Here is a 27,740-nt window from a genome sequence, read left to right as displayed (position 1 = left end):
TATTTCAGATTCTTGCATGCCTGTCCTTCTTTGAAAATGAATTTTCGCACTTGGCTAGAGTTCCCTTGAAAAAGTCCCGTCTCCCGCTATTTCATTTTCTTATTGGCTGCTTGTGTAAGGCATCTTATCTGACAAGTTGCTAGTCAACTCACTGCACGTAGCAGAGATAATGTCTAGCCTATTACTAAAGTCCGACAGAGCCTATTTGCTTGTAAACACAAAGAGAAAGGCGAACGGCCGTTTGCCCCGATTCAGCGTGAAAGAGCAAGTTTTTGCGGGGGAAGATCCAGAGCTAATAAAAAAAGGTCGTTCGGACACAGAAGTTTAAAGTGTGGACTGTGCCTGGAAAGAGCAGGGGAAAATATAAGGGTGAGTAAGCTGCAAGTTAGGTCCATTCATTTCAGTGAGTCTACTCTGAGTAAAACTTAGTTGAATGCCATTGTATCATTCTAGATGCTCCTTCCAGCAACTAGCAGGGGCATGGATCTGGGCAGAGGCAGATTTAGGGGAGTGTGACCAATTTCTGACCAGATTTAGGGGAGCGTGACCAGTTTGGGCATGAAGCAACTATGATATAGAACAGAAGGCAAAAGGCAGAGGTGGCAGAATTTTGGTGTTGCTGAAATTTGAGACCTCCAGGTCTGCCGCTGATCTGGGACATGAATACAGTGGTACCTCAGGTTAAGTACTTAATTCGTTCCGGAGGTCCGTTCTTAACCTGAAACTGTTCTTAACCTGAAGCACCACTTTAGCTAAAGGGGCTTCCTGCTGCTGCCGCGCCGCTGGAGCACGATTTCTGTTCTTATCCGGAAGCAAAATTCTTAACCTGAAGCACTATTTCTGGGTTAGCGGAGTCTGTAACCTGAAATGTATGTAACCTGAAGCATATGTAACCCGAGTTACAGTGGTGCCCCGCAAGATGAATGCCTCGCAAGATGAAAAACTCGCTAGATGAAAGGGTTTTTCGGTTTTGCGTTGCTTCGCTAGGCGAATTTCCCTATGGGCTTGCTTCGCAAGACGAAAACGTCTTGCGCTTTTTTCTTAAAGCCGCTTGAAGAGGCGCAGTTGCGACGGACCGTGCTTCGCAAGACGAAAAACATCGCAAGACGAAAAGACTCGTGGAGCGAATTATTTTCGTCTTGCGAGGCACCACTGTACCACTGTACCTGAATGGCTTGCTTCAGGATGAGAACAGAAATCGTGTGGCGGCGGTGCGGCGGCAGCAGGAGGCCTCATTAGCTAAAGTGGTACCTCAGGTTAAGAACAGTTTCAGCTTAAGAACGGACCTCTGGAACGAATTAAGTTCTTAACCTGAGGTACCACTGCAATAGTAATTTGCCTACAGCTTTCCTGTCAGGCATGCTTCAGCCCAAAGTTACCGAGTCAGGTAAGTAAATTACTGCTGCTTATGTCTAACTTGGAACTGCTGAATTAGAGCATGCAGAACCAAGAGGTATTCGTTTCTTGCTGTAACATCATCACATCTCTCTGGAGCTAGGTCCGGGCAGTTTTTGGTACAGAGGCCCACAGGGATCATTCCCACCTGGCTCTGTGCATAAATGGAGCTGACGATTTGGTAGGGGGAATTTTCGTACCTGAGTGAAATACTTAGCCAGGCCTCTGGGGCATGTGGCCTCATCGCAGGAGTGCTGAGCGGTGAAACTGAACAGACGCCCTTGTGTCTCTGTTGGCCAGACTATGCCAGATTGCAATACTTTCTTCCCTTGATCTGTAAAAAACAAAACACCCCATAATGCTATTATCATGGGTGTGTTTCACAAGGAGCCATTTTTACACTTCAGGGAGTCTAATATATAAGCGAAGCATTTCACAAACAGGGCTTGGAGCAAATGACAGGTATCACTGCTGATCATACCTCCATTTCCATAGTGTGATTCTCACAAGGCAGGAGAGGGAAGGCTTCAAGCTTGCGGGATCTAATTTGCATTTTACTATAACTCTGAGATGTAACAGCTAGAGCCCAGCTGTGCAGAAGACAAAGGCCTAGACCCTCTATGTGTCCCTATTTTCCAGGGACAGTCCCAGTTTTACAGAAGCTGTATTGGGTTCTGCCTCCATGGAGGCACAGGTCAATTCTGTGTCCAGGGCAGCTGTTTACCAGCTCCATCTGGTATGCAGGCTGAGACCCTACCTGCCTGCGGACTGCCTCGCCAGAGTAGTGCATGCTCTGGTTACCTCCCGCTTGGACTACTGCAATGCACTCTACGTGGGGCTACCTTTGAAGGTGACCCGGAAACTACAACTAATCCGGAATGCGGCAGCTAGACTGGTGACTGGGAGTGGCCGCCGAGCCTACATTGGCTCCCAGTACGTTTCTGAGAACAATTCAAAGTGTTGGTGCTGACCTTTAAAGCCCTAAACGGTCTCAGTCCTGTATTCCTGAAGGAGCGTCTCCACCCCCATCGTTCTGTCCGGACACTGAGGTCCAGTGTCGAGGGCCTTCTGGCGGTTCCCTCACTGTGAGAAGCCAAGTTACAGGGAACCAGGCAGAGGGCCTTCTTGGTAATGGCACCCGCCCTGTGGAACACCCTCCCACCAGAAGTCAAAGAGATAAACAACTACCTGACATTTAGAAGACATCTGAAGGCAGCCCTCTTTAGGGAAGCTTTTAATGTTTGATGCATTACGGTATTTTAATATTCTGTTGGAAGCCTCCCAGTGTGGCTGGGGTATAAATAATAAATTATTATTCTTATTCTTATTCTTATTATTATTATTATTATTATTATTATTATTCAATAAATATAATTTGATCCCAGAATGTCCCGCTTTTCCTTAGGACATACCTATTTCCACTGGAAATAGGTATGTCTACCTATTTCCTTAGGACATACCTATTTCCTTAGGACATACCTATTTCCACAAGAAATGTTGGAGGGTCTGGAGTTATGTGACCTCCGAGCCAAGGAGATAAGATACATCCTTTAGAAGACATCTGAAGGCAGCCCTGTATCAGGAAGTTGTTTAATACTTAATGTTTAATTATGTTTTTATACACGCTGGAAGCTTCCAGGGCTTTTTCTGAGCTCAACAGAACACAGCTCCAGCACATCTTAGGTAGGCGCCATTGCCATTATAAGAGAACAAGTGTTCATGGTGAATTACCCGAACCCCACCACCAAATTGTGGGAGCTGTAGTTTGTTTAGAGTTGTCAGAGTTGTTAACACACCTGCCAACATTTCTCAGATGAAAATAGGGACATTCTATTGTACACCAGGAAGCTTCAGTAACATTTGATGATCTCCTTCTACCACTCAACAATAGAAAGTGTCCTTTCATACTGCATCACGGTGTGGTACGCTAGTTTGACATCATCTGATAGGAAGTGCCTACAGAGGATGGTGAACACAGCACAAGATATTATGGGCTGTCCCGTGAAACCACTGGATGAAATAGCGGAAGAACGTTGCCTCAGGAGAGTAAGGAAAATTCTCAGGGATCATTCACACCCTGGCCGGCACTTTCTTGATCTCCTGCCCTCGGCCAGAAGATATAGAAGCATGATTAGTCGCACCAACAGGGTAAAGAACAGCTTCTATCCGTGGGCTGTTAGGCTGCTGAATGAAAAGATAACAACAGGGCAACTGACTTTTGGGTTTGGTGGGTGTGCGTCAGTAAACAAGGGGAATTAAGACTAAGAGAGCTGAGTGGGGGGTGCTCGTGTAATCTGACTGTATACAAGTTGTATAAGTGACAATAAAGTATTTCAATTTCTGATCTGTCACCTTGAGCCAATTACAACCTCTCAACCTACCTGGCAGGGTTGTTGTAAAGGGAAAATGTATGAGGGAAGAGATCATGTACAACATCTTTAAGAGGAGAGACAGGGAGAGGAAGGGACTGCTCTCCTGCAGCTGCCCAAGAGAGGAGGTTGGCAGTGGCCATGGAGAGGCAACGAGAAGCTCCCTTGCAGTCGCAGCCGCCTTCATTGTTGTTACTCGGGACAAATCCCTGCTCACCCTCCTCCCAGAGCTTGGTACTGGCGCTGCTAGCAGGGGAAATCAGGATATTCCTGGATCAAATCAAAGAAGCTGGGATAACTTCTGTAATTCCAAGTCCGTCCAGGGAAAATTGGGACACTTTGAGGGTATGTCTTAGGAGCCTTTCTTTCCCCACCTCATAGAGCTACAATGCTCAGAATGGTTTAATAACTTCTTCACAGGGAACTCTGGTTCCATAGCTGAGTGGGGATTTGAACCTGGAACTCCCTGGTCCTGGTTGGGCACTATAACCACTATACCGGACAGCCCTCATCACCTCTAGTGGCTCTCAGCTCTTGTGGTATGTGCTGGTGTGACCCAAGAGTCCTGGACAATTCCTCATTGTTCATCTTAATGCACTCTCCAGAATTGCCTGCAACACAGAGACGTTCGACTGCCGTGGAATCATTGTAGAAAAGCTTCCTTGACAGTAGAAAGTTTGTAAACCTCTGATCTGAAGCAATAGATTTAGAAATATCGTCATGGTTATCACATACAAATGTGACTCTCCATGGGTGATATTCTTACGCCGTTTAATGCTTTGCAGTGTCCACACAAATTATGTCATTTCTACTCTTTCTGAAGGAAGCTCAGCGAGATCGTTCAGCTTTTTTTATTATGATTAACGTCAAAGTCAATATTAGGTTGTGTCAACAAACATCACGTGGCTCTAATCGTGAAGCCTGAAAAAGCAAGGACCAGATTCCAGAAGCCTGAATGCTGTTCTGCAGCAGAACATTAGCTTTGATCTAACAGAATGTCAGACTCTGTTTCTCGGCTGTGAGTGAATGTACTCAGAGTTTAAAGGGGGGGGGGGAATCCTGTAATTGCTGAGTTAGCGGGACATAGCTGGAAATGGGTTGATGGTTGTATTAAGTTCACATTGAATATGAGTACAGATTTCCCCACCAAGTTCTAGGGTAACTTTCTCCTAAACAATACACATGTGCTCATAATTTTTCAGTTTTTATTAAAGGTTTTTCATAGTTAACAAGGGTTAATTGGCACCAAATTATGTCAATTGTACCAATTAGTTGATTTCCAATGAGGGGGGTTGTGTGGTCCATATATATATATATATATATATATATGTAGGTTTTGGTGTCTTCGGGTGTCTTCCCGTGTAAGAGTTGGGGTGTCTAGGCGACGTTTCGACGAGGTCTCACTCGTCATCTTCAGGCTGGTGCTTTCGGCTTCTTGTTACTAGAACTTTTTGGTGTCTTCGGGTGTCTTCCCGTGTAAGAGTTGGGGTGTCTAGGCGACGTTTCGACGAGGTCTCACTCGTCATCTTCAGGCTGGTGCTTTCGGCTTCTTGTTACTAGAAGTAACAAGAAGCCGAAAGCACCAGCCTGAAGATGACGAGTGAGACCTCGTCGAAACGTCGCCTAGACACCCCAACTCTTACACGGGAAGACACCCGAAGACACCAAAACCTACATTCCTGTACCCGTGAAAATCTACGAAAGCAAATATATATATATATATATATATATATATATATATATATATACACACACACACACCTCGGGTTAAGAACTTAATTCGTTCTGGAGGTCCGTTCTTAACCTGAAACTGTTCTTGACCTGAAGCACCACTTTAGCTAATAGGGCCTCCTGCTGCTGCCTCACCACCAGAGCACGATTTCTGTTCTCATCCTGAAGAAAAGTTCTTAACCCGAAGTACTATTTCTGGGTTAGCGGAGTCTGTAACCTGAAGCGTCTGTAACCTGAAGCGTATGTAACCCGAGGTACCACTGTATATAGAGTTCTTGAATCACTGTCCAGTAGCACCTTATATATAAGCACCTTAATCAATGTCCAGTAGCACCTTATAGACCAACTAAGTTTGTTCTGGTATAAGCTTTTGTGTGCATGCACACTTCTTCAGATACTCAAATGTTTATACCAGAACAAACTTAGTTGGTCTATAAGGTGCTACTGGACATTTTTTTTTTCATTTTTATTTCGACTGTGTCAGACCAACACGGCTACCTACCTGAATCTAGAATCCAAGGATTAAGGAACAGGATGAAGAGGAGAGGCAAACCATCATTGAAGGAAATGGCTATAGCAATCTCTGCATTCCATAACCAGCCAAACATCCTACTGATTAAGAATGTCACCTATACATGGGGAAACAGCAGAACTGGGGAAATGGGAGGAGCATTCCTCCCCAAGCTTCCACCCCAAGCTTTTCTTTCTCCCCACTTCTGGCGTAGACCTACTTTGATGAGAGATCAGAAGAGTATACTGTTGCATTCAAAATCATTCAGCAATTGAAGTAGCTCAACACAACGGATGCTTCAAGTGGTTCCCACAAATTCAGCTGGAAATGCAACTTACACTGGCTTCTCCAGTCTCGCTAGTATTCAACCCCTTATGACAAGCATCTTTCGTACTTAGTAGAGCAGCCTTCTGCTGCTATGACGAAGAAGAAGAAGAGTTTGGATTTGATATCCCGCCTTTCACTCCCTTTAAGGAGTCTCAAAGCGGCTAACATTCTCCTTTCCCTTCCTCCCCCACAACAAACACTCTGTGAGGTGAGTGAGGCTGAGAGACTTCAGAGAAGTGTGAATGGCCCAAGGTCACCCAGCAGCTGCATGTGGAGGAGCGGGGAAGTGAACCCGGTTCACCAGGTTACGAGACTACCGCTCTTAACCACTACACCACACTGGTGCAGTGTGACCTGCTGCAAATGAGACGCATAGCCAGACAGCTTTTTCTGGCAGTGTTCCTGAGCAATGGGCAAAAGGCTGCTCTTCCAGCTGAATTTTGGGGAAATCACTTGAAGCATCCCTTGTGTTGAGCTATTTCAATTGCTTTTGTTTGATTTGCTCATTGCAAACAGCCGAAGGTCTGTAAATTTTGATAATAATAAACCTGATTTGGAATGGGGGTTGAATAATTTCGATTGCAACTGCACACACACACACAGACTTGCCACTGTAAAAGGACATGATTAGGTTTGAGAAAACACAGGAGAATCCATATCCAAGTTCTGTTGCAAAATGTTTTTAATTCAATTTTTAGTCATTAAGTCTGACAAGATGAATTCCAGCTGTGTAGCTATTGAATAAGCATCTTGGAGAGATGGATTGAGAGACGTTCAAGCCCATGCATCATGGAGTGACAGATTTCCCCTCCAAGTTGCAGTCCATGGATGAAGGGGCAAATTGCCTTTAATGTACTGTGCACACAAGTACAATATTTCACCTTGATGTAAACTCTGCTTTATGTCATTGGGGGCCATGCCGTTGCATTGGACAAAGGGGAAAGATGCAGTTGCCCCAAGTTTGGCATGGCTTGGTCCTTGATGAAGGACAATGGACCCAAGTGGGTTATTGGACTACTTACTCTTTGTGAACAGCCACTTACACATTTGCATCAGCCATGTCTACTTGCAGTGAGAGAGGGGATTTTGCTTGGAAGTCAGGCTGACTTGGTTCAGCGTACTCCCAAGTGTGCTTAGGATTTAGCCTTTGATTGCTTATCCCAGCCTGAATGTGGAGGGCACTGCAGAAGGAGAGCTTCGTTACCGCTGGATAACTCAGTTGGTTAGACTGCTGTGCTGATAACATCAAGGTTGCAGGTTCAATCTGTGGGAATGTTCAGGGATGCAGGAGAGGATATATTGTCTGATAATACCCTTTCCAACTTGTGTTAACAAGTTCACAATTTAGCAGAGTAACATTCCCCTTTTAAACTTGCAGCGGATGTGTTTGCTCAGGCTTGCTAAAGCCTCTATAATAACTGTTCTGGTATTTTCCCTTTATTCCCTCATAAAAGATAAGACGCGGCAAAGTCTTCTATAAAAGTATAAAAAGGTTTACTCACACATCATTCTGTTCACAATAGGATCCCAGAAGGCAGACTTAGCTTAGAAAAGTAACATATACCTGGAAACTATCTCATAAGAAGACAGTCCCTTTGTCCTCTCTTGGCTGGAAGCCAAGAGGGCATCTTTGGCTAAGCAGATGTTGCTTCTTCGGTGCATGTAGTCAAAGAGAGAGAGAGTGCTGCCCTGCCCTGTGCTTTTGTCATTACCTGCACAGGTGAGGCTACACCCACCTCTAATCACATGCAGAGGAAGTCTGTCCCAGCCCAGAAGGAAACAGGAAGTTTATCTGCTGGCTGGACATTCCTCCCCATGTGTAAACATGTTCACTCTAGGAATGTTGTACTTGACTGCTCTTGTGTTTCACATCCCACACAATCCCCATTCAGGACAGCTGCATACTCCTGCATTGCAGGGAATTGGACCAGGGGTGTAGGAAAGGGGGCAGTGGGGCGGACTACCCCGGGTACCCTCACTGAGGGGGGTGACATTCGGTGTGCTGCCTACTCGTGACTCCCAAGCCTACCCCGAGCTGTCAGGGTATGGGGGGAGCTGCACCGCATTGCCGGCAGCATTCCCCCCTTCCCCCTTCATCTTGACAGCTTGGGGGAGGCTTGGGAGTCGCGGGCAGGTGGCGTGCTGAATGTCCGCCATGGGCAGCTCGCTTTGCCCCCATGGGTGACTTGCTCTGCCCCCATGGGCAGCTGCAGGGCGCGCGCACCACTCCAGGTACCTGAGCGGCTATCCCACACCTGGGAGGGCACCTTCCGTGCCATGCCTCCCTCGGGAGTGTGCCCACCCAGGACAGCGTGGGCATATGCTCTGTTGCTGGGTTGGACTAGACAATCCTCAGCGTCCCTTTCAACTCTATGATTTATTTATTTTTTAAAAAACTATTTTTATTATAAATTTTATTAGTAATTTCCACACAACAACATGAAAAATATCGAAAAATAACAATACACAAAGTACACACCCTGGAAGAATCCTGCGAACTGTAGTATACCTATCACAGAGCTGTAATTTCCATTTAAGAAATTGCTGCTACCTGGATTCTTGGTGTGTGTGTGTTTTAAATGTTCTTTAAACATCTGATGTGTATGCAGCTGAAGGCTCTCATCCCATTGTCACCTGTATTCATTTGCCTTTGTCTGCAGGGAACTCGAGATGGGGGAGAAATCCGATTCCGTTTGCATTGTAAGGCAAATTACCTAATTTGCCCTTCCTGAAACAATACAGCAAGAGTGAGGAACCTTATTTGCCCAGATCTTTATCGGTCCCACTCCACAGGCCAACTCTGATAGTTAGGTGGGGCAACCCACCTGTTGCCCTCATGATGTCATTATGGCATCACATGATTGACAGGTGGCGTATCCCACCCACGTGTCAAAATCCTTTTTCGTGGTGTTCCGGAAATTGGGAAACACAGTGCAAGGGGCAGTGCCATGCCTATTCTTTGCAAGCTGGTTCATGCTGCTCCCTTGAACCTCCAGTTTCAAAGAAACAGCACAAAGCCCTTTGCAAGCCACCCTGGGCTTCTCCCTTCAACTTTCCGTTCTGGAGGTTACAGGGAGCAGCAAAAAGCAGTTTGTGTTGGGGCTGCTTCACAGAGCAGTGCTGGGAGTGAGAAGTCGTTTCAACTGAATGAAAACTGCTTCCCCCTCTTTGAGCAAGGCACATTCCTGCAGGCCATCAGCTGATCTGCTGTTGGGAGAACGTCTTGCTCCACCAGAAGAGAGCCAGTGTGGTGTAGTGGTTAAGAGAGGTAGTCTCGTAATCTGGGGAACCGGGTTCGCGTCTCCGCTCCTCCACATGCAGCTGCTGGGTGACCTTGGGCTAGTCAAACTTCTCTGATGTCTCTCAGCCCTACTCACCTCACAGAGTGTTTGTTGTGGGGGAGGAAGGGAAAGGAGAATGTTAGCCGCTTTGAGACTCCTTAAAGGGAGTGAAAGGCGGGATATCAAATGCAAACTCTCTTACTAGGAAGCCCATATTTGTATGACTTCAGGTGTAGGGTGTGTCTTCCTCAAAACAGCCTCATAACCTGCAAGTTCCCCACCACTGCAACGCACAGACAAAAATGCAGCCACTCTCCTCAATTTGCACTTCTCTGAATTTTGCAAAGTAGTTCTCCAGACAAGTAATACGTTCAGAATGCATATGCTAGGTAAAGTGTGAATGAACTTCCATGGGGCCTTTTAGAAGAAAAATGGAATTTGCAGACTGATGTGGAAAACTGGAGATCTGAATTGAAGAGTGGGGAAAATGAGAAACCAAAATTGACAGATTCTCCCATTCCTTCGGGGAACCTTGTCAGAGCAAAGAGCAGCTGAAACCTCTAATCAAGTATAATGTGCCTTTATGCGATAAAATTTATAGGGTTAATGTGGCTGGATAAATGTAGATTTGCTTTTCTCATTCTACTCTCCCTACATTAATTTCAGGCATTATTCTTACTAGATTGAGGGGGAAAGTAGCCTAGCGAATGAGACAGAAAGAGTGATCTTTCTAACTTTCCTTGTTTAACAGCAAATGCAGAGAAACTTGTCCTTTTAGTAGCCATTTGTAACATATGGTGGAACAAGACTCCTATTTTTATGTAGCTTCTGGACAATGGTGATAAATCACTGCCTTTCATTCGCATTCGTTCCTGCCCCCACCCCTTGTTCACCCTGAAAGCTCTGGATGGCACAAACTGCTTTAAATAATGTATGCTTTGCACCCACCCCGTTGGAGAACACAGGCTTACTCATACTCATAGCTAAAATGCTTCACTGCCTCAGCAAGCCTGAAACTGTGGAGGCTCCTCAGTTGCTTAACCCCCCCCCCCCACACTAATTTAGTGTTTATAACACAGAAAGGAGAAAGTGCCAGGTTTGAGTTGTTAGGTATTGAGGGCTCCTCCAGATGACCTGTTTATCGCGTATCCATCTTCATTTGCTTACACGGAGGTTAGACTGTGGCTCAATAGATCATTTGTTTGCAGGAAGGTTATATGGCAATGAGTAGGGACGTGGGTGGCTCTGTGGTCTAAACCACTGAGCCTCTTGGGCTTGCCAATCAGAAGGTCAGCGGTTTGAATCCCGCGGTGGGGTGAGCTCCCGTTGTTCAGTATCAGCTCCTGCCAACCTAGCAGTTTGAAAGCATGGTCAAAGTGCAAGTAGATAAATAGGTACCACTCCAGCGGGAAGGTAAATGGCATTTCTGTGCACTGCTCTGGTTTCCCCAGAAGCAGTTTAGTCATGCTGGCCACATGACCTGGAAAAACTGTCTGTGGACAAACGTCAGCTCCCTCGGCCAGTAAAGCAAGATGAGTGCTGCAACCCCAGAGTCGTTCGCGACTGGACTTAACTGTCAGGGGTCCTTTACCTTTTATGCCTCCTGAATTACTTGCATGGTGTTTATATGCCTTCCCATGGATTATTTTTTCCTCCCCTACTTTTGAGTGCATTTCCATGTCTCTTTCCCAAGTGCCAAAATTCTGGTGGGGTTTTTGTTTTAAAGCAGATTGGTTTATTTTGTTTATAAAATTTGTCCGTTGCTTTATCTGGCCAAAGGCAACCCAAAGTGTCTTACAACCAAGCAACCAAAACAAATTACACCCCACCCTGAGACATTAAATCCGGGGTGGGGGGAAAATACATTAAAAGCATCCCACCAATTTCTAAAAGGGTGCAGATAGTTAAAGACCAAAGTACTGGTTATAGAAGAAAGTCTTTCCTGGTGACTAGAGATATGTAATGAAGGTGTCAGGAGAGTTTCCTTGGGGAAAGCATTCCACAAGTGGGGAACCAGTACAAAAATCATGTTGACACCCACTTCACATGACGAAGGGCCTCAGATTTTGATCTCAGGGTGCAGGTCAGCTTATGTTTAGCATTCTCTCATTCCATCTGTTTCCTACTTGTGAGGGCAACTGGGGTGTGATGGCCTGGGACTCAGGCTCAGACTCGGAACCAGAGGAGTCACAGTCTGCACCTGATCCTCTGCCTCGGGCGGCATCTGAATCGAGTCTGGGGCCTGATTCTGAAGAGCCCCAGTCTGCACAGGTTCCCCTGCAACAAACACCACCTGGGCCGAGTCAGGGGCCTGAGCCTGTCCTGGCTCCAGATGCGGGGATTACCTCGTTGCCTTCAGCTGGGCCATCACTTACAGCTGCTCCACTACCGGTTGGGTAAGGGGAGGCTGAGGTGGCCCCTGGGTCTAGTAACCCACCGACGGCTCCCGAGCTGCAGAGACTGAGGTCTGAGAGAAGGAGAGACCTGAGTACTTGCAGGAGGAGTGCTCGCCTTTGGGCGAGGCAGGGAGGTGAGTCACTGGGGGATCAGGACTGCCCGTTACCCCGACAAAGATAAAAGGCTGCCGGACCCCGCGCCAGTTGTCTTCAGTTGTCTTTTAAAAGTAAAATAGTTGTTTATTTCCTTGACATCTGCTTGGAGGGCGTTCCACAGGGCAGGCGCCACTGCTGAGAAGTCCCTCTGCCTGGTTCCCTGTAACCTCACTTCTCATAGTGAGGGAACCTCCAGAAGGCCCTCAGCGCTGGACCTCAGTGTCCGGACTGGATGATGGGAGTGTATACAGGACCAAGGCCGTTCAGGGCTTTAAAGGTCAGCACCAGCACTTTGAATTGTGCTCGGAAACGTACTGGGAGCCAATGGAGATCTTTCAGGACCGGTGTTATATGGTCTCAGTAGCCACTCCCAGTCACCAGTCTAGCTGCTGCATTCTGGATTAATTGCAGTTTCCGAGTCACCTTCAAAGGTAGCCCCATGTAGAGCACATTCCAGTAGTCCAAGCGGGAGATAACTAGACTACTGCATATTGTTGAACTCGATATGAGGCAGCTCCTAGACTGGGGAACTAGATGAGCCTTGGATCTAAACCAGCAAGGAAGTACTTATGCGTGGGACTTGCCAACCTTCTGAGTCAGATCCTGTGTGTCAAACTTGCATTTTGTCACTCGAACATGAGGCAGGCATGTGTTCGGCATTTCTCCATTCCCTCCCTTTCCTGCAACAGCAAGAAGGAGGGAAGTGACATGCAATGTCCCCCAGAGGCCCTCCCCACCGGAAATGACTATCAGTGCCAGCCTATCTGCATGCTATACATGAGATACCTTCAGTGTGATGTTTCTCTGTTGCTAATCTGCTAAATAAGAAACAGCAAATGTGCGAAGTGTCCCATTGCACCTTTGGGACTAACAGGTTTATAAGCCACAGTCTGCTTCGTCAGAAGCATTTGCATATTTTGATTAGAAATGCGAGAACTATTCAGTGCGAAGACACGCCATTGGGCTCGGTTGTGAATATACAGACACACAGACACACACACACACACAGGGTTTCGCATCATGCAAATGAAGTCTCCTGTGTTTGGGGGTTCTGCCTCTGAAAAGCAGCGAGGAAATGAAGCTGCGTTGAGCCAATCCCATGAGCAACATCTCTATTAATAAGACCTGTTTTGAATTCTGTTCCATCTCTGCTATTGCTGCAGCCTCCAGTGGGGTTTTGAGCCCCATCAGGGAGAAGGAAAATACCCCTGATGGCATTTCTAGGGAAGGGCAGTTGCTTTGTGGTACAGAACATGAAGTTCGATTCCTGGCATCTCCAAGTAGGCTGTGGAAATTCATCTCTTGAAATAAATGAATAAATAAATGAATGAATAAATAAATAAAAATTATTTGTACCCCGTCCTCCCCTGCCGGAGCCGGGCTTAAGGCGGCTAACATCATAAAACTAACACAGTACAGTGGTACCTCGGGTTACATACGCTTCCCGTTACAGACTCTGTTAACCCAGAAATAGTACCTCGGGTTAAGAACTTTTCTTCAGGATGAGAACAGAAATCGCACAGCGGCGGCAGCGGGAGGCCCCATTAGCTAAAGTGGTACCTCAGGTTAAGAACAGTTTCAGGTTAAGAACGGACCTCCAGAATGAATTAAGTTCTTAACCACTGTTAAGGTACCGGTACAGGTACCACTGTATACAAAGAACACAAAAACAGCCAATCAATTAATTAAAATACAACTTAAAATTAGTTCAGAGCAAATTAAAATATGGACAGATGGCAGTCCATGGGTAACAGTGAGAGTGGTTAATATTCTCCAGGGCCAACTGTTACCACTGGTCTTATAAAGGACCTGTGAGAGTGCTAGGAAGCGTCTTTAATGCTTGTTCTTATACAGAAAGAGAAGAATCAGGCAGAACCCCGACCAAAGGCCTGGTGGAACAGCTCTGTCTCGCAGGCCCTGTGGAAAGATATCAAATCCCGCGGGACCCTGGTCTTTTGTGGGAGAGTGTTCCACCAAGTCGGGGCCACGGTTGAAAACCCAGATGGCTGCTGTTGTTAGTCAGTGGAGACAGGACCAAGCTGAATGGACTGCTCAGTAGGCCAAAATGTATAAGACAAGAACTAATGAGTGCTGAAAATGTAAAGAAAAGGAAGGTATATTTTACCACATGTGGTGGACTTGTAAATGTTTGATGTTTTAGTATGTTCTGATATATGCTGTGAGCCACCAGATGGGCGGGGTATAAATATTATTATTATTATTATTATTATTATTATTATTATTATTATTATTATTATGCAGGTCATGATGGTAATTCGTTGGCTGGTTGAACTGGGGAGACTTTATACATTGCTGCCAGATGCAAAGGCAGATGCAAATTGACTCTGTTCTGCTGAAAAGCCAGAACTGTCTTCCCTTGATTTCCTCCCAACTCTTGGTTATTGTTCGGGTGTGTAAAATCATAGCTGTTCCCATCATTCCTAACTGAAAATACCATTGTTTGGGGAAGTGTCCTGAGCAGGCAGCACATTTGCCAGCGTTATAAATGGATCCCCAAAAGAAAACCGAGTGCACAAGAGCGGAGGGGGAAGCCTGCCACAACTTGATTGCATGCGTAATGCTCAAAGGTGATTCGGATTTACGTCACTCTTTTTAAATGGGGCCTGTGTGATGTTCAGCAGGGATCCATATCTATACTGCTTTTGGATGAGGACACATGATATGTGATTGCAGATAAACATGCATGCATTCACCACTTTGGTCCGGCTGTCTTTGGCAAAAAACCCTACAGTGGTACCTCGGGTTAAGAACTTAATTTGTTCTGGAGGTCTGTTCTTAACCTGAAGTACCACTTTAGCTAATGGGGCCTCCCACTGCCACCGCCATGTGATTTCTGTTCTCATCTTGAAGCAAAGTTCTTAACCCGAGGTATTATTTCTGGGTTAGCGGAGTCTGTAACCTGAAGCATCTGTAACCAGAAGCGTATGTAACCCAAGGTACCACTGTACATACCTGCTTTTTCAGGCAAAGTCTCCTATTCTTGTAATGCCAGTCTGTGCAACAGCGGAAATAGCCACACAAGAAGGATAGCCTTGCCTGCTTTCTGCCCCTTGTCATCTGCATGCCTGGAGAGTAGTTATTTGACTAGTCTCTATTAAGCAGATTAGACTAACGCTTTAAAGTAATTATCTGAAGATTTCAACACTGCGGCTTGCTCTGCAATTGGATGAACATGCACTGTATTTCTATTGAATGAAGTCTCATTATTTGATTCCTGCTAATACTATTAATAGGGGGACGCGGGTGGCGCTGTGGGTAAAATCCTCAGCGCCTAGGGCTTGCCGATCGAAAGGTCGGCGGTTCGAATCCCCGCGGCGGGGTGCGCTCCCGCTGCTCGGTCCCAGCGCCTGCCAACCTAGCAGTTCGAAAGCAGCCCCGGGTGCAAGTAGATAAATAGGTACCGCTTACCAGCGGGAAGGTAAACGGCGTTCCGTGTGCTGCGCTGGCTCGCCAGATGCGGCTTTGTCACGCTGGCCACGTGACCCGGAAGTGTCTCCGGACAGCGCTGGCCCCCGGCCTATAGATGTGAGATGGGCGCACAAACCCCAGAGTCTGTCAAGACTGGCCCGTTCGGGCAGGGGTACCTTTACCTTTACCTTTATTACTATTATTATAGCTATTGTTGTTATTTTTTATTAATCAATCCAAGTTTTGCAAACCCAAGCAAATGATTTTACACATTTCATTTCGTTTATGAATCGCTTTCCACGAAACATCCTGAAGCGATTCAACAAAACAACAACAACCCCAACACCACAATTCTGTTCAAATCCAATACAGGGACTATTGCTCCACTTAAAAGCCTTGCTGGAAAAGGAAGGTCTTTAAAGTATGTGCTTGTCTGATATATAATGGAAGGAAGGTCCAAAAGGCAGGCACTGCCACACTGAGAGGGCAAAAGTCCAATGCTGGGATGACAAGTCAATAATCACACCAGGGTGGGAAAAGAGAGGATTTATTCAGCCTGCAGTAACAAGGTATGGGTAGGGCTGCCATATTTCGAAGAGCAAAAAGGAGGACACATTTTCCGACTTCTACTTTTAACTAGGATCGCTATGATGACTCTCATTTTTAAAAAGAGGATGTGTCCTTTGCCAATTTAGTAGTCAACATTTAAAGAATTAGAGAGATAAATGGTGAAATTTCATGCATTTATTTTTTCCTACCCCTCCCCCCGCCCCCGCTACATTATAATGGAAGATAAAGGTAAAGGGACCCCTGACTGTTAGGTCCAGTCACGGACGACTCTGGGGTTGCGGCGCTCATCTCACTTTACTGGCCGAGGGAGCCGGCGTACAGCTTCCGGGTCATGTGGCCAGCATGACTAAGCTGCTTCTGGCGAACCAGAGCAGTGCACGGAAATGCTGTTTACCTTCCCGCCGGAGTGGTACCTATTTATCTACTTGCACTTTGATGTGCTTTCAAACTGCTAGGTTGGCAGGAGCTGGGACTGAGCAATGGGAGCTCACCCTGTCGCGGGGATTTGAACAGCCGACCTTCTGATCGGCAAGTCCTAGGCTCTGTGGTTTAACCCACAGCGCCACCTGTGTACTTATAATGCAAGATAGATCCATGCAATAAATTAAGCATCGTTTGATGGTAAGCGTTGCCCTTCACTTTTGCAAAATGCATCCTTCCACTCTAAAGTGTTCTGTCTCTTTGCTGCAAAATACCAGAGGTAGGCTTGCATTTCAAACTTATATTGGAAAGGACCTTTGCTGTGCTTGGCTGAGATTCAAAGCCTGGAGGTGGACAATGGGCTGTGTATTTTCTCAAAATTGAAGGCAGTGTGAAAAAAAAGCATTGCTGGCACACGGTGTGTTGTGAATGCTTATCTCACCATCATTTCTGCTGACAACATTTGTTGAGTTTTCTCCCCATGGATCTTCAGAAACGCATGAGAACCTTTTGATTGGAAAGGGGAGAGGGACGAAGAAACGAGTGGGAAATGTTGGCTTTTTCGGATCCCGTTACGGGTTGCATTTGGGTGCCATGATAAGCTGTGGTTTGTTATAAGGAGATGAACCTAACCTCTACCCAGACTCACAAGCCTCCTCCTCCCCTCCCTGCCTCCAGTGTGGTTCTGCGGAGTTTGAAAGCTTCACTTCTAATTTCAGTTTGTCTGTCCCTTAAACTCTGGTAGCCTTGACTATGGTTTGTTTCATAAGTCATAGTTAAAGCTAACCACAGTTTGATGGATTTTAAAAGCATGACAAACCATGGGTAATTGAAAAAGGGGAGTGAAAGCTTCTACTCTTTACAGGAAGGCCAGAGGATAATAATAATAATAATAATAATAATAATAATAATAATAATAATAATAATAATAATTTATAATAATTCATACCCCGTCCATTTGGCTGGGTTTGCCCAGCCACTGGGTGGCTCCCAACAGAATATAAAAAACACACTAAAACATCAAACATTAAAAACTTCCCTAAAGAGGGCTGCCTTCAGATGTCTTCTAAAAGTCAGATAGTTGTTAATTTCCTTGACATCTGATGGGAGGGCGTTCCACAGGGTGGGTGCCACTACCGAGAAGGCCCGCTGCCTGGTTTCCTGTAACCTCACTTCTCGCAGTGAGGGAACAGCCAGAAGGCGAGGAAGAGCCAGGAAGGGACTAGGTGTTAATCAGTGCTATTTTTTCTAGAAAAAGAGGTTCTGGAACTCACCATGAACACCTCCCTCTTTCTCTTAGAATGGCAGTGGTACCCACCCGAGAGGTGCTGGAACCCACCTGTGAGTTCCCTCTTGGAAAAAAGTGTGAAACCAGAGGTGAGGAACTTCAAAAGTCCAGGAGCTGAGTGCAGTCCTTTAGGCATCTCTGTCTGGCCCTTGGACCTCTTCCCAGACCATACCCCTTACCAGCTGTTGTAGGGAAATTGAGGTTGGCATTTACAGCCCAACTCCCCATCCCTTGAGGTGCGCTATCAGTCAGAGATGCAAAAGGAGGCTATCAAGGAAGCACGGCAAGCTGTTGATCATTATTGGTCTGTTGCAATAGAGTCTACCTCCCTGTGCAAAGAGGTGAACAGGAGCCCAGAACAAAAGCATGTTAGAATTTTTAAACCCTGCCTCGTCACAGAAAGACCTCCCCAAAAATGTCACAGACACACTACAGCATGCGTTGTACATGTAAATCAGAGTTCATGTTTCTCCAACATATTTACAAGCCTGTCAGTCAAGATGCCAGATAATTCTTGCTAATTGTCCTTCCTGGCTTGTCAGAAGCATCCTTCTGAATTGGTGAATGCCTTGACTCTAGAATCCATTGTCAATAACTTGTTTCATTCATACACAGATACCTGCTCTTTTCACAGTTCACCATGGGCATTCAACAGATACTTGTAATCTGGTTTGCAGAGTGTGAGGGACCTATCTGTTGATAATTCCATTCCACCTTAAGGAACAGACATGTGGAATTGTTGCATGTCACATGTCTGTTTACATTCCAGCACAGTATGCTGGGAACTTTGTGTATAGCTTTCTGTTTTGCTTTGGACACGAAGGAGATCAGACATGTTTCCTTTTGTCCTGATCTACTCTTAATAAAACCTGCTTGTAAATATGCTCACACAGCCTCTCGTGCCACTTCTGTCTGCACAGTATTTTCTCTGCTGGATAGTGTGCTCAGTCTTCTAAAGCCTGGGTCACAGTTTAATGCTGCACCAAGGACCAGAGTTCGCCTGGGGCCAGCTGGGGGCCTGCCAATTGCCCCCGTTTCCTTGGGTGCATGCCAACACTATCAGGAATTTCCTGCTTCATGACTTGAGGGTGTCTCGGAGGTTGACTAGGGGCTAAACCTGGCTGCTGTACTGTTCTCTGTACTATTTCAGACACATGGTTTATGCACTTATGGGACGCGGGTGGTGCTGTGGGTTAAACCACAGAGCCTATGACTTGCCGATCAGAAGGTCAGCAGTTCAAATCCCCACGACGGAGTGAGCTCCCATTGCTCGGTCCCTGCTCCTGCCAACCTAGCAGTTCAAAAGCACATCAAAGTGCAAGTAGATGAATAGGTACCGCTCTGGCGGGAAGGTAAACAGTGTTTCCGTGTGCTGCTCTGGTTCTCTAGAAGCAGCTTAGTCATGCTGGCCACATGACCCGGAAGCTGTACGCCGGCTCCCTCAGCCAATAAAGTGAGATGAGCGCTGCAACCCCAGAGTCGGCCACGACTGGACCTAATAGTCAGGGGTCCCTTTACCTTTACCTATGGATGTTCACCTTGTGCACCTGTGAACGTGCATTTTATTTAGGACACCTTAGAATTCTTACAGCGCAGCCTTGCTCCATGCCCTCCTCAAATGGCTTTCAGGCCTCTTTGAACCGTGATAATATTTCTTCCTCTCTTGGATGGATTGTGGTTAGGTGTGCATGCGTATGTCTTCTTGACCGTGCATGTCTAAAAACCTCTGGCCCTTACATGGCTCAAATGCAACCTATCTGCTATTGCAGTAGGGAGAGAAATGTTTTGCTGGGAAATGGCCTGGCTTCCAAACCATCACCAGAGCAGCTGGCTTTGTTTTCTCCCCCTGTGGTTCTTAACCAAGTTCTTTCCTGGCACCTAAGTTGCTATTTCGCTGAGAAGCTCATGACCTTTCGGATGTCCTGGCTGGTGGTAACTACTTTCTTCAGCGGGTTTTGTTTGACTTCTCAGGAAATTTAATAATCCCATAGCACTGAACGGGAAGAGGGGGGAAACACAAAATCTGATAAGGAGCCATACATTCATTGTGGTTTCGCTTGTACATTAATGGATTATTGACTGAAATAGGTCAGATCTGTCCGTAATTATGCTTTTTGCTGCGCTTGTGAAAACGGAACCTCTCGTGTGACTGTTAACCTACATACTAACCTGGTAAACGATTTTTCCGAAAGGCATTCAAAGTCAATTTCTGTCCGGCATAGGCTGAAAATCTTTCCTCACAGATTTTTATCAGGCAAAGTTGATTATTACAAGGATGTATTAATAGGATGTGTGGGGATCCTTTTTTCAGTTTATTGTTTATGACCTACCTTTTGCATTTCTTTGGTTCCAGTAAATTGCACAGCAAAGGTGTGAGCCAATACATGTTTACTTGGGTGTAAATTCACAAAGAATCGGTTTTAATCCAATTTTTAGCATCTAGGGTACCCCATCAGAAGCTAATGGATGTAATCCAGGAAAACTCTCCTCCCTGTAATAATAACAAACATTAATAGGACTTCAAAGGTTAAAACACATACACATGCACACCAGCCCTGAAAGGTATGCTGGTATTTATTATGCCCATATTTCAGAAGGGTATGCGATGGAAATCCAAGGACAAGAGATTAGTAATTTGCCTAAGGCCACTATAAACATTTCCAGAAATTGCTGCAGTTTGTGTGGTCAGAAATGGAAATTGGTCAAATCAACACGATGAGTATTCATTTGCTTCATTGCTGTTCTGCAAACGATATGTAATTAATGACAGGCTGTTTTGCCCTGTTTTGACATTTGTTTTACATTGAAATGAACGCAAGTTATGTAAATTATGTAACTTATAACTTATTAGTGGACTTAGTATAAGGTGGAAACCAAGAATCAATGCTGGTTGTGATTAATGGAGGTCAGAATGGAAATCGCTTCCTTTCGACATCGCTCCCTCCAGATGACCTTTCGTTGAGCATTTGTCCTGATTTGCTTGCCCACACAGAGGTCTGGTCTTTACTAAGCATCTATTCTGATTTGTTATATCTGACAATGAGCATTCATCATGTTTTGCTTGAGGGGTGTGTACATGTCTTCCCATTAATGATTCAGGACCAAGATGATCCAGAGTCTGGAAACCAAGCCTTATGATGAACGATTGAGGGAGCTGAGTATGTTTAGCCTGGAAGAAACCGAGAGGAAGCTATGAAAGCCTTTGTGGCGATCACATAGGGTCCCCGGACGTTTAACGGTCTATTGATCCCAGTGCCACCACTGTGCTCACTTCCCCGCTGCCACCAACCCGTTACGCTCGGGTAAAACACTGAGTCCAGACAGTTGTTAAAAGTGAACCAAATAAACAAGTTTATTTTATAAGCATTAACAAGTTTATGGTTTCTCAGATAATATTCCTGTCAGTATCTTAACTTTAGTTTCTTTACCGGCCTATACCTTCCTAATACCTTCTGATTGATTATCTCAACTGTTTGACTGACTCCTCTTAACAAATTCTCTCACATCAGACTAGCCCACAGACTTATCCTCTCTGTCTCTTCTAACTCCAGACTGTCTTCTCAACCATCCTAACTCCTCCCAAAACCTCTCTGTGCTTAAACCTTATACACAGTTAACTCTGCCCCTTGGGTTCCCATTGGTTAGTCATTTTACAATCAGTTAACCCTTTCCCTATGAACCCAGTATGATGTTACACACCTAGGAGGGCAAACACCACAGCCTTTTTCAAATATCTCAAGGGCTGTCACATGGAAGGTGGATCAAGCTTGTGTTTTCTTGCTCTTCAGGTTGGGACAGTAGGACTTGAACCAATGGAGATTCCAGCTAAACTCCAGGAAGAAATTTCTGACAGTATGAGGTGTTCGACAGTGGACTCCTCCAGAAGATTGTAGACTCTCCTTTTTTGGGAGGTTTTTCAGCAGAGGCTTAATGGGCTGCTGGCAGGGATGCTTTAGTTGAGATTCCTGCATTGCAGGGGGTTGGACTAGATGACCCTCAGGGTCCCTTCCAACCCTATAATTCTATTATTCATTAAACACACACTTTTCTGTGCATTTCCCCATCACTTTCCTAACTGCAAAAAGTTCATTTTTTATTTTAAAAAGTGGATTTGTTGCTCTAGGGAGGCAGAAAACTGTCATCCACCAAAATTCCCAGTACAGTACATGTTTGGATCTCTCCTGCAAAATAGTGACAGTCTGGGGGGGGGGGGGGAGAGTCCTGTCTGTCTCACTCAGCCACTGCCTTTTCTGAGTTCTTGGGATAATCCATCTTTATTTTAGTGGAGAGTGTAATTGAACAGCATGTTCTAGATTTCATGCAGTACAGAGTGCTAAACTAAACTAAAAATATGGTACAGTATGTATCTCACCCCCCTCTCAAAATTGAAATTCTCTGCCAAGAACAACCAAATTCTGAATTTTGCAGACTGAGCTCTACTGATTCTTAATTTGGAAACTTTAACCCTAGCTTTGTATCCATAAGGACTAGAAACCTGCTCTCTCTCCTTTTAAAAAAAGAAGGCTTAGATTGTCAGGGAGGAAGTAAAGTTGAGCACAATGTCCCATATTCTGTGCTCTCGTACAGCCACAGTGGGCACAAAAAATGAGAGGGGAGAAGATTCATTTTTCAACTTAAAAAGTTGTGTTTGCCAATTGATAAGTGCCTGCCTTTGTCTAACTTTGAGAAACACCCACCCATTCTGTAAAAGAGAGAAGCCCCCAGTTTGCCACCTGCAAACCAGTTTTTAGGGCTTGTCTTTCCTGCGTTGCCAAAGCCAGGGCATCAAAGCAATATGCTGACCTGCGGAATGGCGTTGGGGTGGCGGCGGGGAGCCTTGTAAGAAATAAGTCAAGGATTTAATGGGAACATGGCTAACACTTTTTAGATCTATTGACCACATAAATCTGAGAGGCATAAAACGCCAAGTCATTATGGAGCAGTGAATCATCTCTCTCTCTCTTGGGGAGCAGATGTTCTTGGAGGCTTCTGCCCAGTCTGGCTCACACAGTGACCTGATGGAGCATTATGAAGCTTTGGCTGGCTCGAAAGGAAACTCTTTTTTTTTTTTGAAGGATCAGCAAACGTATATGTGTGCAAATGTACAATCAAAAGCCCAGTTTCTGTTCTTCTTGATCTGCAAGTTTGATCTGGGCAAACAAACTCGTCTGTAGAAGCCCAGTGCATCGTTTTGGAGGCAAACAGTAAAAGGAACTAGCCATATTTATCATACGTGCGAACAGCTGCCTAAATGGGCAATCCTATGGCAACAGTTGTTGGCAGTTTAGGATGCTGTTGGCTGTCCAACCCTGGCTTAGTCAAATATATGCCAGGGTAATTTGTACAGCTGGGGCTCAGCTGGCTGAACAATCCAGCCGTGGGCTTAGGCAGAGCAGCCACTCCACTACTGAATGGGTTTGGCTCTGGTGTAGCTTTATGCCAGCTTAATTTACAAAGGCATGCTTTATACCAACTTCTTGTGCATTGAATTGCGTCCATGAATTGCGTCATGGATCTTCATGTGGTCAAAAGAGCACCATTCAGTGGCGTAGCGTGGGGGGTGCAGGGGGGCCCGGCTGCACTGGGGGCAACATCTGGGGGTTAGGGTTAGGGGGCGCAAATCCACAGGTTAGGGGGCGCAAATCCACGGGTTAGGGGGCGCAAATTACTTACCTTGCCCCGGGTGCTGACAACCCACGCTACGCCACTGGCACCATTCATATGTGCAGGTAACTCAGGTTTTGTAGGAGTATTTTTTTTAAAAAAAAGAGGAAGAAAACTCCTAAGGAGAAGACCCTTCCCCAAATCTCAGTAAGGACTGACCCCCATGCTCTGTGGGTACAGAAGGACACGGTGTGGTTTAAAGGAAACTCTTGTTTGTTAAACAAGCAGCTGCATAACTCATTGTAGCATATACTGCAAAGAGCACATTTGAGCCAGGAACTGGCAAGTGGACTCAGCCCAGGTCATGCAAAGCAAGCAAGTTTATGCTAGTTTGCTTGTTTTGCACAATCTGCAGCACAATCCGAACTGTGTTAATTTATAATCTACCCAACAGTGTTCAATTTTGTTTACTTCCGAGTAAGTGCCCATAGCAATACAGCTTTGTTCCTCCTTTGGTCTAGGTGTAAGATGTTGCACAGAGAAATGAAAGAGTCCTGTTGCTGTAACCTTCATTTCTGCATTACTGTTTAACTAGGCATTGCCCAACAAGCAGTGCTTTTTTTTACATGGGTGGCGCTGTGGGTTAAACCACTGTGCCGCTTGAACTTGCCGATCGAAAGGTCGGCAGTTCGAATTCCTTCGACAGGGTGAGCTCCCATTGTTTGGTCCCTGCTCCTGCCAACCTAGCAGTTCGAAAGCACACAGCGCAAGTAGATAAATAGGCACTGCTCTGGCGGGAAGGTAAACGGCATTTCCATGCGTTGCTCTGGTTTCACCAGAAGTGGCTTAGTCATGCTGGCCACATGACCCAGAAAAACTGTCTGCAGAAGTGGACAAACGCCAGCTCCCTCAGCCTATAAAGCAAGATGAGCGCCGCAACCCCAGAGTCGTTCGCGATTGGACTTAATTGTCAGGTGTCCCTGTACCTTTTACTAAAGGGTACGTAGTACTGGCACCTCTTTTTGTTGTTGTTAAAAAGTGTGACACTTACTGTAACAACTTCATGGTGAGTACCGGCCCCTATTTTTCCAGGGGGGGGGGGAAGCACTGCCGATAAGGGTTTGGAAACTGAAGGTGGTATTCAACTACCATGTCCCATCAGAGCAAGGATCTGGGTACGAGAGTGGGAAAATGTTTCATTGCAGAAGGGGAAATACTTGCAGTGATGGAACAAGAGACTTAATTAGGGTTGCTATACGTCCGGAACTTCCCAGACATAGCCAGTATTTGGCCCTCTTAAGCCAAATAGGGGAATTTCCCAGGGGGAAATTGCTGGAATGTCCGGGACAATGTAGATTTTGATGAATTTCATTAAAAATAGCTCAAAAACTAATATTTTCTTTGAGCCCAGCAACTTTTGTGTCCGGATTTTCACTTTTTGAAATATGGCAACCCCTTGCTTTGGTTAGATTCCACCCTTGTTGTCTGGGTTTTGTTTTTGCTCTAAATTAAAGCTGATACTTTCCATTATACTTACACAATGTGATCCCCAAAGCCGCATGAGATATAAACTGCCCTGGGGAAAATCCAAAGATGTATAAGTGGTGCCAACACAATCCTACTGGTGCAGGTGAAGCTGGAACAAGCAGAACATTTTATTTCTAACCGGTGCCCTGACAGATGGGAGGTTTTTGGCAAGCTTCCTTTGTGCTCGCAAGGGTACTTTGCCGTTCAGGTGGCAAATGAATTCAGCAACACAGGCAAGCGCTCCCTGGCTGTCCCAGGTGCTAGACACGACGTCACACTGGCAGAATGTCTTGGCTCAGGAACAAGCAAAGAAGAAGAAGAAAAGAAGGAGGAGGAATGTTCCTGTCTGGGGAAGAGATTTCTAGCGGTTTCTGCAACTTACACTTTTGGGGGGCGAAGAAGAGATTGGTGGCTCTGTAGAAACAGATGCTTCTTGCTGACCTTTGGATATCAGACACTTGGCACAATGTCAAGCACTTGGGTTGTACAGGAAAAATGATGGCCTGGATCCAGTCCTAGTCCTAGTTGCCAGCTGGCAACTCCAGATAAGGACAGGCACACTCAGCCTTGCCGTGACGGCTGAACTTTGAAGAGTGAGTTTCAGTTCTGCACGCGTGCTGGTAACTTGGAATGCAATCCAAATTTCTGCATTCTGGATGCTGAAATTTTAAGATATGAGAAATTAGGAACCACATAGAGGTAGAAGGAAGTCATTAAATAAGTCAGGGAGTAAAACCAGAGATTACATATAGATAAGAAAGTAAGAGTGGCAAGGAGAAATCAATATGGTGAAGATAAAAGGACTTCTTACTGTAAATTTATGTTTATAATGATGTCGATGATGGTTCATATTTCTTAAAAAACTGTCTTTTTTAAGACAGATTAAAATTTTTCTTTTAACTTTTAATTTTTTCTATTTTTCTCCTCTTTTCTACTTTTCCTTTTTTCTATTTTCTTTTTGTGTAATTTTTTATTTCATAACATAACAATGTGTTTTATTACGTGTAATTTTTAATGTGTAAATAAAGATTATTATTTTTTTAAAAAAGGAATGCAATCCTGAGCATATTTTACTCAGAAGCAAATCACATGGAGGCTGAGGGAGGCTGCTTTCTGGTAAGTATGTTTGGAATCTGAGCAAGAGGCAGCAGAAGTGTACAAAAAAATTGCTTTTCTCTCTCTCTCTCACGACTCTAAAACTTTGGAGCATCCAGCGGAGCTGAATGCTGGAAGAGTGAGGGCAGAGAAAAGAAAGTGCTTTTTCACACAGCATTTTGTAAAGTGGCGGAATTCTTTCCCACAAAAGGTCACAGAATCATAGAGTTGGGAGGGACCCCATGGGTCATCTAGTCCAACCCCCTGCCATGCAAGAATAATGATGATGGCTACCAACTTCAATGGCTTTGAAAGGGGGTTAGATACATTTGTGGAAAATAAGGCGACCAGTGCCTACTTGCCATGATGGCTATTATAGTGTTTGCCCGTTCGTTTGAAAATGCCTGTACAGGGGAGAGAGAAAGGGTTAAAATGTGGACCAATAGGAAAGCGGGAGGCGGAGTCTACCTGTTTATAAAAGGGCTTAGCCCGAGGTTTGGGTTGTGGGTAGTTGGTTGGTTGGTTGGTTGGGAAAAGGCAGTTGGAAAAGCAGTTGGCAGGCAGTTGAAAATAGAGAGACAGTTGGTGCAGTGGGTTCGAGTGTGAGGGAGGTAGAAGAGATAGAGACAGGATAAAATAAGACTAAGAAGGTAAAGAGTAACAACGTTTGGAACATAACTGTCAACATTTCCCTTTTTTTAAAAGGGAAATTCCCTTGTAGCCTTATGAGGCTTTGCCCTCGGGTGGGAAAAATATTGCACCTGGGAAAGGGAAGTGGGAGTCAACAGACACTCAAGGAATAGTTTCGGAGAAAAGGCTTTTATTTCTACCATCCATGAACTGGTAGAAGGAACAAGTGTGATAAGTCACAAAAAGCATGCACGAAATTCACAGTCCTGTGCAGAGCATATATACCCCTTTCCAGTTTCCTCCTCCTTTCTCCTCCCTCAGGAGTCCTCCCCCATGTTGAGGTTCCTGAGCACGTACAGAAAGCTGTCTTGGGACTATTGTGGACTCTTGGAAGGAAAGGGGGTGAGGGGGTTTCAGTGTGTTCCAGTTGTTTCATTCCTGTGCTTTGGCATGGTTCCCGGAGAGAAAGCAAGTTGCAACGTGGTTCTGAGAAAGGCCTGAGAAGACAATGGGCTCTGTTCTCTACCTTGTTGCAATCTTTTTAGTTACAGCAAGCGGAATGTTTCTGATGCTTAGCTGCTGAGAAAATGATTTTGAAAAGCTTTGAGAAGCTTTGAGCCTGCTTTGGTGGGGGGTGACTTCGGGCCTAGGTGAGGTCACCTGTCCTCACCTTCCTTCACCCTTATTCTGAATAGGATTCCTCTCAAGAAAAGGGAAAAGTTGACAGCTATGGTTTGGAATGCGGTTAAAGTTTGTTTGTGTCTGCAATAAACTACACTCTTCTTTGTTAACTTGAGAACCTGACTGAGATTAAAGTGATTTACCAGGAAGGACCTGGTTGGTGGCAGTGGATTAGTGGTGTATGGGTCAATAGTCTGTGAGACGACCAGGGGCTCCGTACGAACGCCACAAAATGTTCTGCCGCCACTCTTTGAGGCATTATGTTTCCAAATTACCGGTTGCTGGGAATCCCAGGAGACAAGAGTCCCGTTGTGCTCAGGTCCTGCCTAT

General features: G+C 45.4%; 1 protein-coding gene and 2 long non-coding RNA genes across 5 annotated transcripts in view; 2 read left to right on the top strand and 1 right to left on the bottom strand.

The window, feature by feature from the left end:
* KCNQ3 (potassium voltage-gated channel subfamily Q member 3) overlaps window positions 1-27,740 on the top strand; it is a 188,263-nt gene that overhangs the window by 68,621 nt on the left and 91,902 nt on the right. The gene's annotated exons all lie outside the window — the stretch shown is intronic.
* LOC308593183 lies at window positions 275-27,528 on the top strand. The gene is made up of 3 exons (XR_014010824.1): window positions 275-369; window positions 26,054-26,756; window positions 27,457-27,528. It is a non-coding gene; the product is annotated as an uncharacterized lncRNA (long non-coding RNA).
* On the bottom strand, window positions 20,299-26,618 carry LOC308593175. 2 transcript variants are annotated; one of them, XR_014010813.1, is made up of 3 exons: window positions 26,568-26,618; window positions 25,015-25,113; window positions 20,299-20,364 (listed from the first exon to the last, which is right to left on the bottom strand). It is a non-coding gene; the product is annotated as an uncharacterized lncRNA (long non-coding RNA). The 2 variants fall into 2 exon arrangements; XR_014010814.1 differs by lacking the exon at window positions 20,299-20,364 and adding an exon at window positions 20,874-21,042.

The sequence above is a fragment of the Podarcis bocagei genome (assembly GCF_964188305.1).
Source record: "Podarcis bocagei genome assembly, chromosome: 8".
NCBI classification, from domain to species: Eukaryota; Metazoa; Chordata; class Lepidosauria; order Squamata; family Lacertidae; genus Podarcis; species Podarcis bocagei.
The sequence above is the reverse complement of the archived record's forward strand: the minus strand, read 5'-3'. Positions and strand labels throughout refer to the sequence as shown.